The sequence below is a fragment of the Nothobranchius furzeri genome, chromosome 2 (assembly GCF_043380555.1).
Source record: "Nothobranchius furzeri strain GRZ-AD chromosome 2, NfurGRZ-RIMD1, whole genome shotgun sequence".
Taxonomy (NCBI): Eukaryota; Metazoa; Chordata; class Actinopteri; order Cyprinodontiformes; family Nothobranchiidae; genus Nothobranchius; species Nothobranchius furzeri.
Window position 1 is genome coordinate 56740688 of NC_091742.1, and position 15072 is coordinate 56755759.

The following is a 15072-nucleotide window of genomic DNA, read 5'->3' on the forward strand; positions in this document are numbered from 1 at the left end:
ACTAGGATCACTCACCAGACATTTTGTGGCGATGTCACGATAATTGAAGAAATGAGAGGCAAACGTATTGCCATGGCGTGATGGCGAATTTCGCCATGCTCCCAAAGCCCCGCCTTTTTTCAAAACCTGCCAGTACTGTAGACCAAGTGACCTCAACTTGTCAGCTGCTATTTACCAGAGATTCCAGGTGATTGGGTAAAAGGAGTCCAATAGGGAGCTGTGAAAAAAAGAGTGGCGTGGCGAAAGGTCAAAGTTTGAGGCTTAGCCACGCCCACACCTTTATACTTATTTAAAATCCGACGGTTGAATTTTTTCCTCTATGTCTTAAGAGTATATAGCAGAAGCTCGAAGGCGATTGGTGAAAAGGGCGACGGAGCATCACTCTCCAAACAACGTGTGTGAAAACCACTAAATCGCGCACTTGGACCAAAATGGCCGACTTCCTTTTCGACTTTGCACTTGGCTCCAAGAGACTTTTTTGTAGGTCCTGAGACACCACATTAGTGTACCAAATTTCGTAATCCTCAGTCAAAGCATGGCTTGGGGCTGACAGTTTTAATGGTCCTAGGGGGCGCTAATACAGAAAATAGGCCACGCCCACAAACTTAAGCTGACCTTTTCTATTGGGGGTCAGACTAGGATCACTCACAACAATGGTCGAGGTGATATCACGATAAATGAAGAAATGAGAGGCAAACGTATTTCCATGGCGTGATGGCGAATTTCGCCATGCTCCCAAAGCCCCGCCTTTTTGCAAAACCTTCCAGTACTGGAGACCAAGTGACCTCAACTTGCCTGCTGCTATTTACCAGAGATTCCTGGTGATTGGGTAAAAGGAGTCCAATAAGGAGCTGTGAAAAAAAGAGTGGCGTGGCGAAAGGTCAAAGTTTGAGGCTTAGCCACGCCCACACCTTTATACTTATTTAAAATCCGACGGTTGAATTTTTTCCTCTATGTCTTAAGACTATATAGCAGAAGTTTGAAAGTGATTGGTGAAAAGGGCGACGGAGTATCACTCTCCAAACAACGTGTGTGAAAACCACTAAATCGCGCACTTGGACCAAAATGGCCGACTTCCTGTGCGACTTTGCACTTGGCTTCAAGAGACTTTTTTGTAGGTCCTGAGACACCACATTAGTGTACCAAATTTCGTAATCCTCAGTCAAAGCATGGCTTGGGGCTGACAGTTTTAATGGTCCTAGGGGGCGCTATTTCAGAAAATAGGCCACGCCCACCAGATGTTCACATCAGATCTTTTGGGGGGCCGGACTAGGATCACTCACAAGAAGTTTCGTGACGATATCTTTGGAAATGACGAAATGGGAGGCAAACGTAAGGCCAAGGCGGTACGCCTGAATTCGCCGCGCCGCCACAGCCCCGCCCTCTGCCGAAAACTCCCATAAAGTGACGCCAAGCAACCCCCACTTGCCTTGAATTACCAGCTCCAAATTTGTGGTGATTAAGTGAAATGGGGCAATTTGGGATCTTTCACAGTAAAACTTGACCTTTTTGGTCCTGAGGGGGCGGGGCTTGTGTGATGTCATCAACCGACCATTCAATTTACTTTGTGGGTCGATGACAAATGACCACAGAAAGTTTGGTAACTCTATTCCATTCAATTATGAAGTTATAGCAATTTAAATTTTTTTGGCGAGTAGTCAAACTTTGAGGCCTGGCTCCGCCCCTTCAACATATACGAAAACTCAGAATCCTTATCTCATTTTGTTCGCCCATCCCTTCTGAGCAATTTTACACAATTTTTGAGAAGATCGTGCGAAAAATGATCGAGCAATCCAATCAGAGACGGACCCTAAAAACGGCAAAAACGGCAAAAAATTGCCATTTCAACCCAAAATGGCCGACTTCCTGTTTGATATTGACCATGGTTGCAAGAGACTTTTCTGTGCGGACTGTTGAGTACTACAAGTGTACCAAATTTCATAACTGTACGATAAACTAAGCTTTATGGAGAGGGTTTTTTTTCACTTTGTAGGGGGCGCTGTTCAGCCATTTTCTTTGCGATTTTTTTGGGACCTTTAAAATATCAAATTTTTCACCAGGCCTGACAAGTGTGCAAAATATTGTGAGTTTTGGGGTATGTTAAGGTCCCCAAAAAGCTGTTCAAAGGGGGCACGGAATAACAAAAAATAATAATAATTAAAGCTGCAAGCAGCGTCGTTCGGCCCTCGCAGCGAAGCTGCTCGTCCTCCGTCCGCGCCCCCTCCGCTCCATCCCAGATGCTCTCCAAACCCAGCTCTGCGTTTCTCCGTCCTGGCCGGCAGCCGGGGGCACCAGGGCACGTCTGGCGGAACAGAAAGTCAACCACCCCGACACCAGAAACCGTGAACGGCCTCCTCGTCCACACCTCACCCTGAGTCAGCATCCCCTCTGAGCCCAGCATTACACGTCTCACCACTAGGAGATACTCTATCTTTACCACACTGGTGATGTGATGTTCAGTCTCGGGCAAATCGGAGGCTGTTTGTGGAAGTTACAGTCAAACATAAGGTCACAGCGTCACGCCAGAAATCGCCATGGCATCAAAGCCCCTCCCTTTCTGAAAAGCTATCAGATCTGAATGGTCATTACAACATCATGAAGACAGTGCATGACCTTAGTGTCATGTTGACTAAATTAGAGGGGACAAATATGGGCATTTCACCATAAAACAGTAGACTTCCTGTAGTCAGGGGGCGGGGCTTAGGTGATGTCAGCTGTCCACATTGTCACTGTCTTCAGATGTGGTCAGTGATCACACAGACAAAGTTTGAAATTGATCTGATCATGCACATGGGAGTTATTAAGTCAAGTAACGTAATGGCGACTGGTCAAAGTTTGAGGCTTAGCCACGCCCACACCTTTAAACTTATTTAAAATCCGACGGTTGAATTATTTCCTCTATGTCTTAAGAGTATATAGCAGGAGTTTGAAGGTGATCGGTGGAAAGGACGACGAGACATCATTCTCCTAATAACGTGTGCGAAAACCACTAAATCGAGTACTTGGACCAAAATGGCCGACCTCCTGTGCGACATTGGACTTGGCTCCAAGAGACTTTTTTGTAGGTCCTGAGACACTACATTAGTGTGCCAAATTTCGTGATCCTCAGTCAAAGCATGGCTTGGGGCTGATAGTTTTAATGGTCCTAGGGGGCGCTATTTCAGAAAATAGGCCACGCCCACAAACTTCAGCTGTCCAATTCTATTAGGGGTCAGAGTAAGATAACTCATCAGAAATTGTGTGGTGATGTCACAATGATTGAAGAAATGAGAGACAAACGTATTTCCATGGCCTGATGGTGAATTTCGCCATGCTCCCAAAGCCCCCTCTTTATTCGAAACCTGCCAGTACTATAAACCAAGTGACCTCAACTTGTCTGCTGCTATTTGCCAGTGATTGCTGGTGATTGGTTAAAAGGAGTCCAATAGGGAGCTGTGAAAAAAAGAGTGGCGTGGCGACAGGTCAAAGTTTGAGGCTTAGCCACGCCCACACCTTTATACTTATTTAAAATCCGTAGGTTGAATTTTTTCCCCTTTGTCTTAAGAGTCTATAGCAGAAGTATGAAGGTGATTGGTGAAAAGGGCGATGGTGCAACACTCTCCAAACAATGTGTGCGAAAACCACTAAATCGAGTACTTGGACCAAAATGGCCGACTTCCTGTGCGACTTGGTGCTTGGCTCCAAGAGACTTTTTTGTAGGTCCTGAGACACCACATTAGTGTACAAAATTTCGTAAACCTCAGTCAAAGCATGGCTTGGGGCTGACAGTTTTAATGGTCCTAGAGGGCGCTATTTCAGAATATAGGCCACGCCCACCGGATTTTTACATCACATTTTTTGGGGGGCAGGACTAGGATCACTCCCAAGAAGTTTTGTGGCGATATCTTTAGAAATGACGAAATGGGAGGCAAACGTAAGGCCTAAGCGGTACGCCTGACTTCGCCGCGCCGCCACAGCCCCGCCTTCTGCAGAAAACTCCCATAGAGTGACGCCAAGCTACCCCAACTTGTCTTCAGTTACCTGCTACAAATTTGGGGTGATTATTTGAAAGGGCGAATTTTGGAAAATTTCCCAGTAAAACTTGACCTTTTAAGTCCTGAGGGGGCGGGGCTTATGTGACATCATCAATCGACCATTCATTTGTCTTCGGAGGGTGATGACGATTGTCCATAGAACATTTCTTTAACTGTAATTCTTTCATTTATGAAATTATAGCAATTTGAATTTTTTTGGCGAGTGCTCGAAATTTGAGGCCTGGTCCCGCCCCTTCAGTATTTACGAAAAGTCAATTTTATTGTCTCATTTGATTTGTCCATCGCTTCTGTTCGATCGCACACTATTTTTTAGACGATCGTGCGAAAAATGACCAAACTGTTGAACCAAATATAGACCCTAGAAATGGTCAAAACGGGGTCAAAATGGCCACTTTAGTCCAAAATGGCCGACTTCCTGTATGATATTGACCATGGGTGCAAGAGGCTTTTCTGTGCGTATTGTTGAGATCTACAAGTGTACCAAATTTCATCGCTCTACTATGAAAAAAGGTCAAAGCGGAGGGGTATTTTTAATTTTCCAGGGGGCGCTGTTGAAACATGTTTTAACCGACTTTCACGTTGCCAGTGAAATACGTAAATTTCACGCACTTTCTATATTGGGCCAGAATTTGGTGAGTTTTTGGATATGCTAAGGCCCCCTAAAGGCCACCCAAAGACGCGGAAGAAAAAGAAAAAATAATTAAAGCTGCAAGCAGCGTCGTTCGGCCCTCGCAGCTCCGCGCCGCTCCGGTCTGGACGGCAGCCCGGGGCACCAGTGCACGTCTGACAGAACAGAAACGTCAACCACCCCGACACCAGAAACCGCGAATGGCCTCCTAGTCCGCACCTCACCCTGACTCAGCATCCCCTCTGAGCTCACCATTAAATTGAGTATTAAGATTACGGCGTTACGCCAGAATTCGCCATGGCATCAAAGCCCCTCCCTTTCTGGAAAGCTATCAGATCTGAATGGTCAATACAGCATCATGAAGACAGTGCATGACCTTTGTTTCATGTTGACTAAATTAGAGGGGACAAATATGGGCAGTTCACCATAAAACAATAGGCTTCCTGTAGTCAGGGGGCGGGGCTTAGGTGATGTCAGCTGTCCACATTGTCATTGTTTACAGATATGGTCAATGATCACACAGACAAAGTTCGAAAAAGATCTGATCATGCACATGGGAGTTATTAAGTCAAGTAAAGTAATGGCGAAAGGTCAAAGTTTGAGGCTTAGCCACGCCCACATCTTTCAACTTTTGAAAAATCCGACGGTTGAATTTTTTCCCCTATGTCTTAAGAGTATATAGCAGAAGTTTGAAGGCGATTGGTGAAAAGGGCGACGGAGCATCACTCTCCAAACAACATGTGCGAAAACCACTAAATCGCGTACTTGGACCAAAATGGCCGACTTCCTGTGCAATGTTGTGCTTGGCTCCAAGAGACTTTTTTGTAGGTCCTGAGACACCACATTAGTGTACCAAATTTCGTAATCCTCAGTCAAAGCATGGCTTGGGGCTGATAGTTTAAATGGTCCTAGAGGCGCTATTTAAGACAATAGGCCACGCCCACAAACTTCAGCTATGGATATCTCTTGGGGCTCAGGCTAGGATCACTTACAAGAAGTTTCGTAGCGCTATCACAATAACTGAAGAAATGAGAGGCAAACGTATTTCCATGGCGTGATGGCGATTTTCGCCATGCTGCCAAAGCCCCGCCTTTACTCGAAACCTGCCAGTACTGGATACCAAGTGACCTCAAGTTGTCTACTGCTATTTGCCAGAGATTATGGGTGATTGGGTAAAAGGAGTCCAATAGGAAGCTGTGGAAAAAAAGAGTGGCGTGGCGAAAGGTCAAAGTTTGAGGCTTAGCCACGCCCACACCTTTCAATTTTTGAAAAATCCGACAGTTGAATTTTTTCCCCTACGTCTTAAGAGTACATGGCAGAAGTTTGAAGGCGATTGGTGAAAAGGGCGACGGAGCATCACTCTCCAAACAACGTGTGCGAAAACCACTAATTCGAGTACTTGGACCAAAATGGCCGACTTCCTGTGCGACTTTGTTCTTGGCTCCAAGAGACTTTTTTGTAGGTCCTGAGACACCACATTAGTGTACCAAATTTTGTAATCCTCAGTCAAAGCATGGCTTGGGGCTGACAGTTTTAATGGCTCTAGGGGGCGCTATTTAAGAAAATAGGCCACGCCCACAAACTTCAGCTGTCTATTTCTCTTGGGGCTCAGACTAGGATCACTCACCAGAAGTTTCGTAGCGATATCACGAAAACTGAAGAAATGAGAGGCAAACGTATTTCCTTGGCGTGATGGCGATTTTCGCCATGCTCCCAAAGTCCCGCCTTTTTTCGAAACCTAACTGTACTGGATACCAAGTGACCTCAACTTGTCTACTGCTATTTGCCAGAGATTCCTATTGATTGGGTAAAAGGAGTCCAATAGGGAGATGTGAAAAAAAGAGTGGCGTGGCGAAAGGTCAAAGTTTGAGGCTTAGCCACGCCCACACTTTTCAACTTTTGAAAAATCCGACGGTTGAATTTTTTCCCCTTCGTCTTAAGAGTATATAGCAGAAGTGTGAAAGTGATTGGTGAAAAGAGCAACGGAGCATCACTCTCCAAACAACGTGTGCGAAAACCACTAAATTGCGTACTTGGACCAAAATGGCCGACTTCCTGTGCGACTTTGCGCTTGGCTCCAAGAGACTTTTTTGTAGGTCCTGAGACACCACATTAGTGTACCAAATTTCGTAATCCTCAGTCAAAGCATAGCTTGGGGCTATTAGTTTAAATGGTCCTAGGGGGCGCTATTTAAGAAAATAGGCCACGCCCACAAATTTCAGATATCTATGTCGCTTGGGGGTCAGACTAGGATCACGCACCAGAAGTTTCGTAGCGATATCACGATAACTGAAGAAATGAGAGGCAAACATACTTCCATGGCGTGATGGCGATTTTCGCCATGCTCCTGAAGCCCCGCCTTTTTTTGAAACCTGCCAGTACTGGATACCAAGTGACCTCAAGTTGTCTACTGCTGTTTGCCAGAGATTCCTGCTGATTGGGTAAAAGGAGTCCAGTAGGGAGCTGTGAAAAAATGAGTGGCGTGGCGACAGGTCAAAGTTTGAGGCTTAGCCACGCCCACACCGTTAAACTTTTGAAAAATCCGACGGTTGAATTTTTTCCTCTTTGTCTTAAGAGTATATAGCAGACGTTTCAAGGAGATTGGTGAAAAGGGCGACGGAGCATCACTCTCCAAACAAGGTGTGCGAAAACCAGTAAATCGCGTACTTGGACCAAAATGGCCGACTTCCTGTGCGACTTTGCACTTGGGTCCAGGAGACTTTTTTGTAGGTCCTGAGACACCACATTAGTGTACCAAATTTCGTAATCCTCAGTCAAAGCATGGCTTGGGGCTGACAGTTTTAATGGTCCTAGGGGGCGCTAATACAGAAAATAGGCCACGCCCACAAACTTAAGCTGACCTTTTCTATTGGGGGTCAGACTAGGATCACTCACAACAATGGTCGAGGTGATATCACGATAAATGAAGAAATGAGAGGCAAACGTATTTCCATGGCGTGATGGCGAATTTCGCCATGCTCCCAAAGCCCCGCCTTTTTTCAAAACCTTCCAGTACTGGAGACCAAGTGACCTCAACTTGCCTGCTGCTATTTACCAGAGATTCCTGGTGATTGGGTAAAAGGAGTCCAATAAGGAGCTGTGAAAAAAAGAGTGGCGTGGCGAAAGGTCAAAGTTTGAGGCTTAGCCACGCCCACACCTTTATACTTATTTAAAATCCGACGGTTGAATTTTTTCCTCTATGTCTTAAGACTATATAGCAGAAGTTTGAAAGTGATTGGTGAAAAGGGCGACGGAGTATCACTCTCCAAACAACGTGTGTGAAAACCACTAAATCGCGCACTTGGACCAAAATGGCCGACTTCCTGTGCGACTTTGCACTTGGCTCCAAGAGACTTTTTTGTAGGTCCTGAGACACCACATTAGTGTACCAAATTTCGTAATCCTCAGTCAAAGCATGGCTTGGGGCTGACAGTTTTAATGGTCCTAGGGGGCGCTATTTCAGAAAATAGGCCACGCCCACCAGATGTTCACATCAGATCTTTTGGGGGGCCGGACTAGGATCACTCACAAGAAGTTTCGTGACGATATCTTTGGAAATGACGAAATGGGAGGCAAACGTAAGGCCACGGCGGTACGCCTGAATTCGCCGCGCCGCCACAGCCCCGCCCTCTGCCGAAAACTCCCATAAAGTGACGCCAAGCAACCCCCACTTGTCTTGAGTTACCAGCTACAAATTTGTGGTGATTAAGTGAAATGGGGCAATTTGGGACCTTTCACAGTAAAACTTGATCTTTTTGGTCCTGAGGGGGCGGGGCTTGTGTGATGTCATCATCCGACCATTCAATTTACTTTGTGGGTGGATGACGAATGACCACAGAAAGTTTGGTAACTCTATTCCATTCAGTTATGAAGTTATAGCAATTTAAATATTTTTGGCGAGTAGTCAAACTTCGAGGCCTGGCCCCGCCCCTTCAACATATACGAAAACTCAGAATTCTCATCTCATTTTGTTCGCCCATCCCTTCTTAGCAATTTTACACAATTTTTGAGACGATCGTGCGAAAAATGATCGAGCAATCCAATCAGGAACGGACCCTAAAAACGGCAAAAACTGCAAAAAATCGCCATTTCAACCCAAAATGGCCGACTTCCTGTTTGATATTGACCAGGGTTGCAAGAGACTTTTCTGTGCGGACTGTTGAGTACTACAAGTGTACCAAATTTCATAACTGTACGATAAACTAAGCTTTATGGAGAGGGTTTTTTTTCACTTTCTAGGGGGCGCTGTTCAGCCATTTTCTTTGTGATTTTTTTGGGACCTTTAAAATATCAAATTTTTCACCAGGCCTGACAAGTTTGCAAAATATTGTGAGTTTTGGGGTATGTTAAGGTCCCCAAAAAGCCGTTCAAAGCGGGCTAAGAATAATAAAAAATAATTAAAGCTGCAAGCAGCGTCGTTCGGCCCTCGCAGCTCCGCGCCGCTCCGGTCTGCCGTCGCACCAGTGCACGTCTGACAGAACAGAAACGTCAACCACCCCGACACCAGAAACCGCGAATGGCCTCCTAGTCTGCACCTCACCCTGACTCAGCATCCCCTCTGAGCTCACCATTAAATTGAATATTAAGATTACGGCGTTACGCCAGAATTCGCCATGGCATCAAAGCCCCTCCCTTTCTGGAAAGCTATCAGATCTGAATGGTCATTACAGCATCATGAAGACAGTGCATGACCTTAGGGTCATGTTGACTAAATTAGAGGGGACAAATATGGGCATTTCAGCATAAAAAATAAATTCCTGTAGTCAGGGGGCGGGGCTTAGGTGATGTCAGCTGTCCACATTGTCATTGTTTACAGATATGGTCAATGATCACACAGACAAAGTTCGAAAAAGATCTGATCATGCACATGGGAGTTATTAAGTCAAGTAAAGTAATGGCGAAAGGTCAACGTTTGAGGCTTAGCCACGCCCACACCTTTCAACTTTTGAAAAATCCGACGGTTGAATTTTTTCCCCTATGTCTTAAGAGTGTATTGCAGAAGTTTGAAGGTGATTGGTGAAAAGGGCGACGGAGCATCACTCTCCAAACAATGTGTGCGAAAACCACTAAATCACGTACTTGCACCAAAATGGCCGACTTCCTGTGCGACTTTACGCTTGGCTCCAAGAGACTTTTTTGTAGGTCCTGAGACCCCACATTAGTGTACCAAATTTCGTAATCCTCAGTCAAAGCATGGCTTGGGGCTGAAAGTTTTAATGGCTCTAGGGGGCGCTATTTAAGAATATAGGCCACGCCCACAAACTTCAGCTGTCTATTTCTCTTGGAGCTCAGACTAGGATCACTCACCAGAAGTTTCGTAGCAATATCACGATAACTGAAGAAATGAGACAAACGTATTTCCATGGCGTGATGGCGATTTTCGCCATGGTCCCAAAGCCCCGCCTTTTTTCAAAACCTGCCAGTACTGGAGACCAAGTAACCTCAACTTGTCTACTGCTGTTTGCCACAGAATCCTGGTGATTGGGTAAAAGGAGTCCAGTAGGGAGCTGTGAAAAAAAGAGTAGCGTGGCGACAGGTCAAAGTTTGAGGCTTAGCCACGCCCACACCTTTCAACTTTTGAAAAATCCGACGGTTAAATTTTTTCCCCTATGTCTTAAGGGTATATAGCAGAAGTTTGAAGGAGATTGGTGAAAAGGGCGACGGAGCATCACTCTCCAAACAACGTGTGCGAAAACCACTAAATCGCGTACTTGATCCAAAATGGCCGACTTCCTGTGCGACTTTGAACTTGACTCCAAGAGACTTTTTTGTAGGTCCTGAGACACCACATTAGTGTACCAAATTTCGTAATCCTCAGTCAAAGCATGGCTTGGGGCTAATAGTTTAAATGGTCCTAGGGGGCGCTATTTCAAAACATAGGCCACGCCCACAAAATTCAGCTGTCTATTTCTCTTGGAGCTCAGACTAGGATCACTCACCAGAAGTTTCGTAGCAATATCACGATAACTGAAGAAATGAGAGACAAACGTATTTCCATGGCGTGATGGCGATTTTCGCCATGGTCCCAAAGCCCCGCCTTTTTTCAAAACCTGCCAGTACTGGAGACCAAGTAACCTCAACTTGTCTACTGCTGTTTGCCACAGAATCCTGGTGATTGGGTAAAAGGAGTCCAGTAGGGAGCTGTGAAAAAAAGAGTAGCGTGGCGACAGGTCAAAGTTTGAGGCTTAGCCACGCCCACACCTTTCAACTTTTGAAAAATCCGACGGTTGAATTTTTTCCCCTATGTCTTAAGGGTATATAGCAGAAGTTTGAAGGAGATTGGTGAAAAGGGCGACGGAGCATCACTCTCCAAACAACGTGTGCGAAAACCACTAAATCGCGTACTTGATCCAAAATGGCCGACTTCCTGTGCGACTTTGAACTTGACTCCAAGAGACTTTTTTGTAGGTCCTGAGACACCACATTAGTGTACCAAATTTCGTAATCCTCAGTCAAAGCATGGCTTGGGGCTAATAGTTTTAATGGTCCTAGGGGGCGCTATTTCAGAAAATAGGCCACGCCCACCAGATGTTCACATCAGATCTTTTGGGGGGCCGGACTAGGATCACTCACAAGAAGTTTCGTGACGATATCTTTGGAAATGACGAAATGGGAGGCAAACGTAAGGCCAAGGCGGTACGCCTGAATTCGCCGCGCCACCACAGCCCCGCCCTCTGCCGAAAACTCCCATAAAGTTACGCCAAGCAACCCCCACTTGTCTTGAGTTACCAGCTACAAATTTGTGGTGATTAAGTGAAATGGGGCAATTTGGGACCTTTCACAGTAAAACTTGATCTTTTTGGTCCTGAGGGGGCGGGGCTTGTGTGATGTCATCATCCGACCTTTCAATTTACTTTGTGGGTGGATGACGAATGACCACAGAAAGTTTGGTAACTCTATTCCATTCAGTTATGAAGTTATAGCAATTTAAATATTTTTGGCGAGTAGTCAAACTTCGAGGCCTGGCTCCGCCCCTTCAACATATACGAAAACTCAGAATCCTTATCTCATTTTGTTCGCCCATCCCTTCTGAGCAATTTTACACAATGTTTGAGACGATCGTGCGAAAAATGATCGAGCAATCCAATCAGAAACGGACCCTAAAAAGGGCAAAAACGGCAAAAAATCGCCATTTCAACCCAAAATGGCCGACTTCCTGTTTGATATTGACCATGGTTGCAAGAGACTTTTCTGTGCGGACTGTTGAGTACTACAAGTGTACCAAATTTCATAACTGTACGATAAACTAAGCTTTATGGAGAGGGGTTTTTTTCACTTTGTAGGGGGCGCTGTTCAGCCATTTTCTTTGCGATTTTTTCGGGACCTTTAAAATATCAAATTTTTCACCAGGCCTGACAAGTGTGCAAAATATTGTGAGTTTTGGGGTATGTTAAGGTCCCCAAAAAGCTGTTCAAAGGGGGCACGGAATAACAAAAAATAATAATAATCAGAGCAAAAACAAGAGGCCTTCGCAGCGCTTTCGCTGCTCGGGCCTAATTAAAGCTGCAAGCAGCGTCGTTCGGCCCTCGCAGCTCCGCGCCGCTCCGGTCTGCCGTCGCACCAGTGCACGTCTGACAGAACAGAAACGTCAACCACCCCGACACCAGAAACCGCGAATGGCCTCCTAGTCTGCACCTCACCCTGACTCAGCATCCCCTCTGAGCTCACCATTAAATTGAATATTAAGATTACGGCGTTACGCCAGAATTCGCCATGGCATCAAAGCCCCTCCCTTTCTGGAAAGCTATCAGATCTGAATGGTCATTACAGCATCATGAAGACAGTGCATGACCTTAGGGTCATGTTGACTAAATTAGAGGGGACAAATATGGGCATTTCAGCATAAAAAATAAATTCCTGTAGTCAGGGGGCGGGGCTTAGGTGATGTCAGCTGTCCACATTGTCATTGTTTACAGATATGGTCAATGATCACACAGACAAAGTTCGAAAAAGATCTGATCATGCACATGGGAGTTATTAAGTCAAGTAAAGTAATGGCGAAAGGTCAACGTTTGAGGCTTAGCCACGCCCACACCTTTCAACTTTTGAAAAATCCGACGGTTGAATTTTTTCCCCTATGTCTTAAGAGTGTATTGCAGAAGTTTGAAGGTGATTGGTGAAAAGGGCGACGGAGCATCACTCTCCAAACAATGTGTGCGAAAACCACTAAATCACGTACTTGCACCAAAATGGCCGACTTCCTGTGCGACTTTACGCTTGGCTCCAAGAGACTTTTTTGTAGGTCCTGAGACCCCACATTAGTGTACCAAATTTCGTAATCCTCAGTCAAAGCATGGCTTGGGGCTGAAAGTTTTAATGGCTCTAGGGGGCGCTATTTAAGAATATAGGCCACGCCCACAAACTTCAGCTGTCTATTTCTCTTGGAGCTCAGACTAGGATCACTCACCAGAAGTTTCGTAGCAATATCACGATAACTGAAGAAATGAGACAAACGTATTTCCATGGCGTGATGGCGATTTTCGCCATGGTCCCAAAGCCCCGCCTTTTTTCAAAACCTGCCAGTACTGGAGACCAAGTAACCTCAACTTGTCTACTGCTGTTTGCCACAGAATCCTGGTGATTGGGTAAAAGGAGTCCAGTAGGGAGCTGTGAAAAAAAGAGTAGCGTGGCGACAGGTCAAAGTTTGAGGCTTAGCCACGCCCACACCTTTCAACTTTTGAAAAATCCGACGGTTAAATTTTTTCCCCTATGTCTTAAGGGTATATAGCAGAAGTTTGAAGGAGATTGGTGAAAAGGGCGACGGAGCATCACTCTCCAAACAACGTGTGCGAAAACCACTAAATCGCGTACTTGATCCAAAATGGCCGACTTCCTGTGCGACTTTGAACTTGACTCCAAGAGACTTTTTTGTAGGTCCTGAGACACCACATTAGTGTACCAAATTTCGTAATCCTCAGTCAAAGCATGGCTTGGGGCTAATAGTTTAAATGGTCCTAGGGGGCGCTATTTCAAAACATAGGCCACGCCCACAAAATTCAGCTGTCTATTTCTCTTGGAGCTCAGACTAGGATCACTCACCAGAAGTTTCGTAGCAATATCACGATAACTGAAGAAATGAGAGACAAACGTATTTCCATGGCGTGATGGCGATTTTCGCCATGGTCCCAAAGCCCCGCCTTTTTTCAAAACCTGCCAGTACTGGAGACCAAGTAACCTCAACTTGTCTACTGATGTTTGCCACAGAATCCTGGTGATTGGGTAAAAGGAGTCCAGTAGGGAGCTGTGAAAAAAAGAGTAGCGTGGCGACAGGTCAAAGTTTGAGGCTTAGCCACGCCCACACCTTTCAACTTTTGAAAAATCCGACGGTTGAATTTTTTCCCCTATGTCTTAAGGGTATATAGCAGAAGTTTGAAGGAGATTGGTGAAAAGGGCGACGGAGCATCACTCTCCAAACAACGTGTGCGAAAACCACTAAATCGCGTACTTGATCCAAAATGGCCGACTTCCTGTGCGACTTTGAACTTGACTCCAAGAGACTTTTTTGTAGGTCCTGAGACACCACATTAGTGTACCAAATTTCGTAATCCTCAGTCAAAGCATGGCTTGGGGCTAATAGTTTTAATGGTCCTAGGGGGCGCTATTTCAGAAAATAGGCCACGCCCACCAGATGTTCACATCAGATCTTTTGGGGGGCCGGACTAGGATCACTCACAAGAAGTTTCGTGACGATATCTTTGGAAATGACGAAATGGGAGGCAAACGTAAGGCCAAGGCGGTACGCCTGAATTCGCCGCGCCACCACAGCCCCGCCCTCTGCCGAAAACTCCCATAAAGTGACGCCAAGCAACCCCCACTTGTCTTGAGTTACCAGCTACAAATTTGTGGTGATTAAGTGAAATGGGGCAATTTGGGACCTTTCACAGTAAAACTTGATCTTTTTGGTCCTGAGGGGGCGGGGCTTGTGTGATGTCATCATCCGACCTTTCAATTTACTTTGTGGGTGGATGACGAATGACCACAGAAAGTTTGGTAACTCTATTCCATTCAGTTATGAAGTTATAGCAATTTAAATATTTTTGGCGAGTAGTCAAACTTCGAGGCCTGGCTCCGCCCCTTCAACATATACGAAAACTCAGAATCCTTATCTCATTTTGTTCGCCCATCCCTTCTGAGCAATTTCACACAATTTTTGAGACGATCGTGCGAAAAATGATCGAGCAATCCAATCAGAAACGGACCCTAAAAACGGCAAAAACGGCAAAAAATCGCCATTTCAACCCAAAATGGCCGACTTCCTGTTTGATATTGACCATGGTTGCAAGAGACTTTTCTGTGCGGACTGTTGAGTACTACAAGTGTACCAAATTTCATAACTGTACGATAAACTAAGCTTTATGGAGAGGGGTTTTTTTCACTTTGTAGGGGGCGCTGTTCAGCCATTTTCTTTGC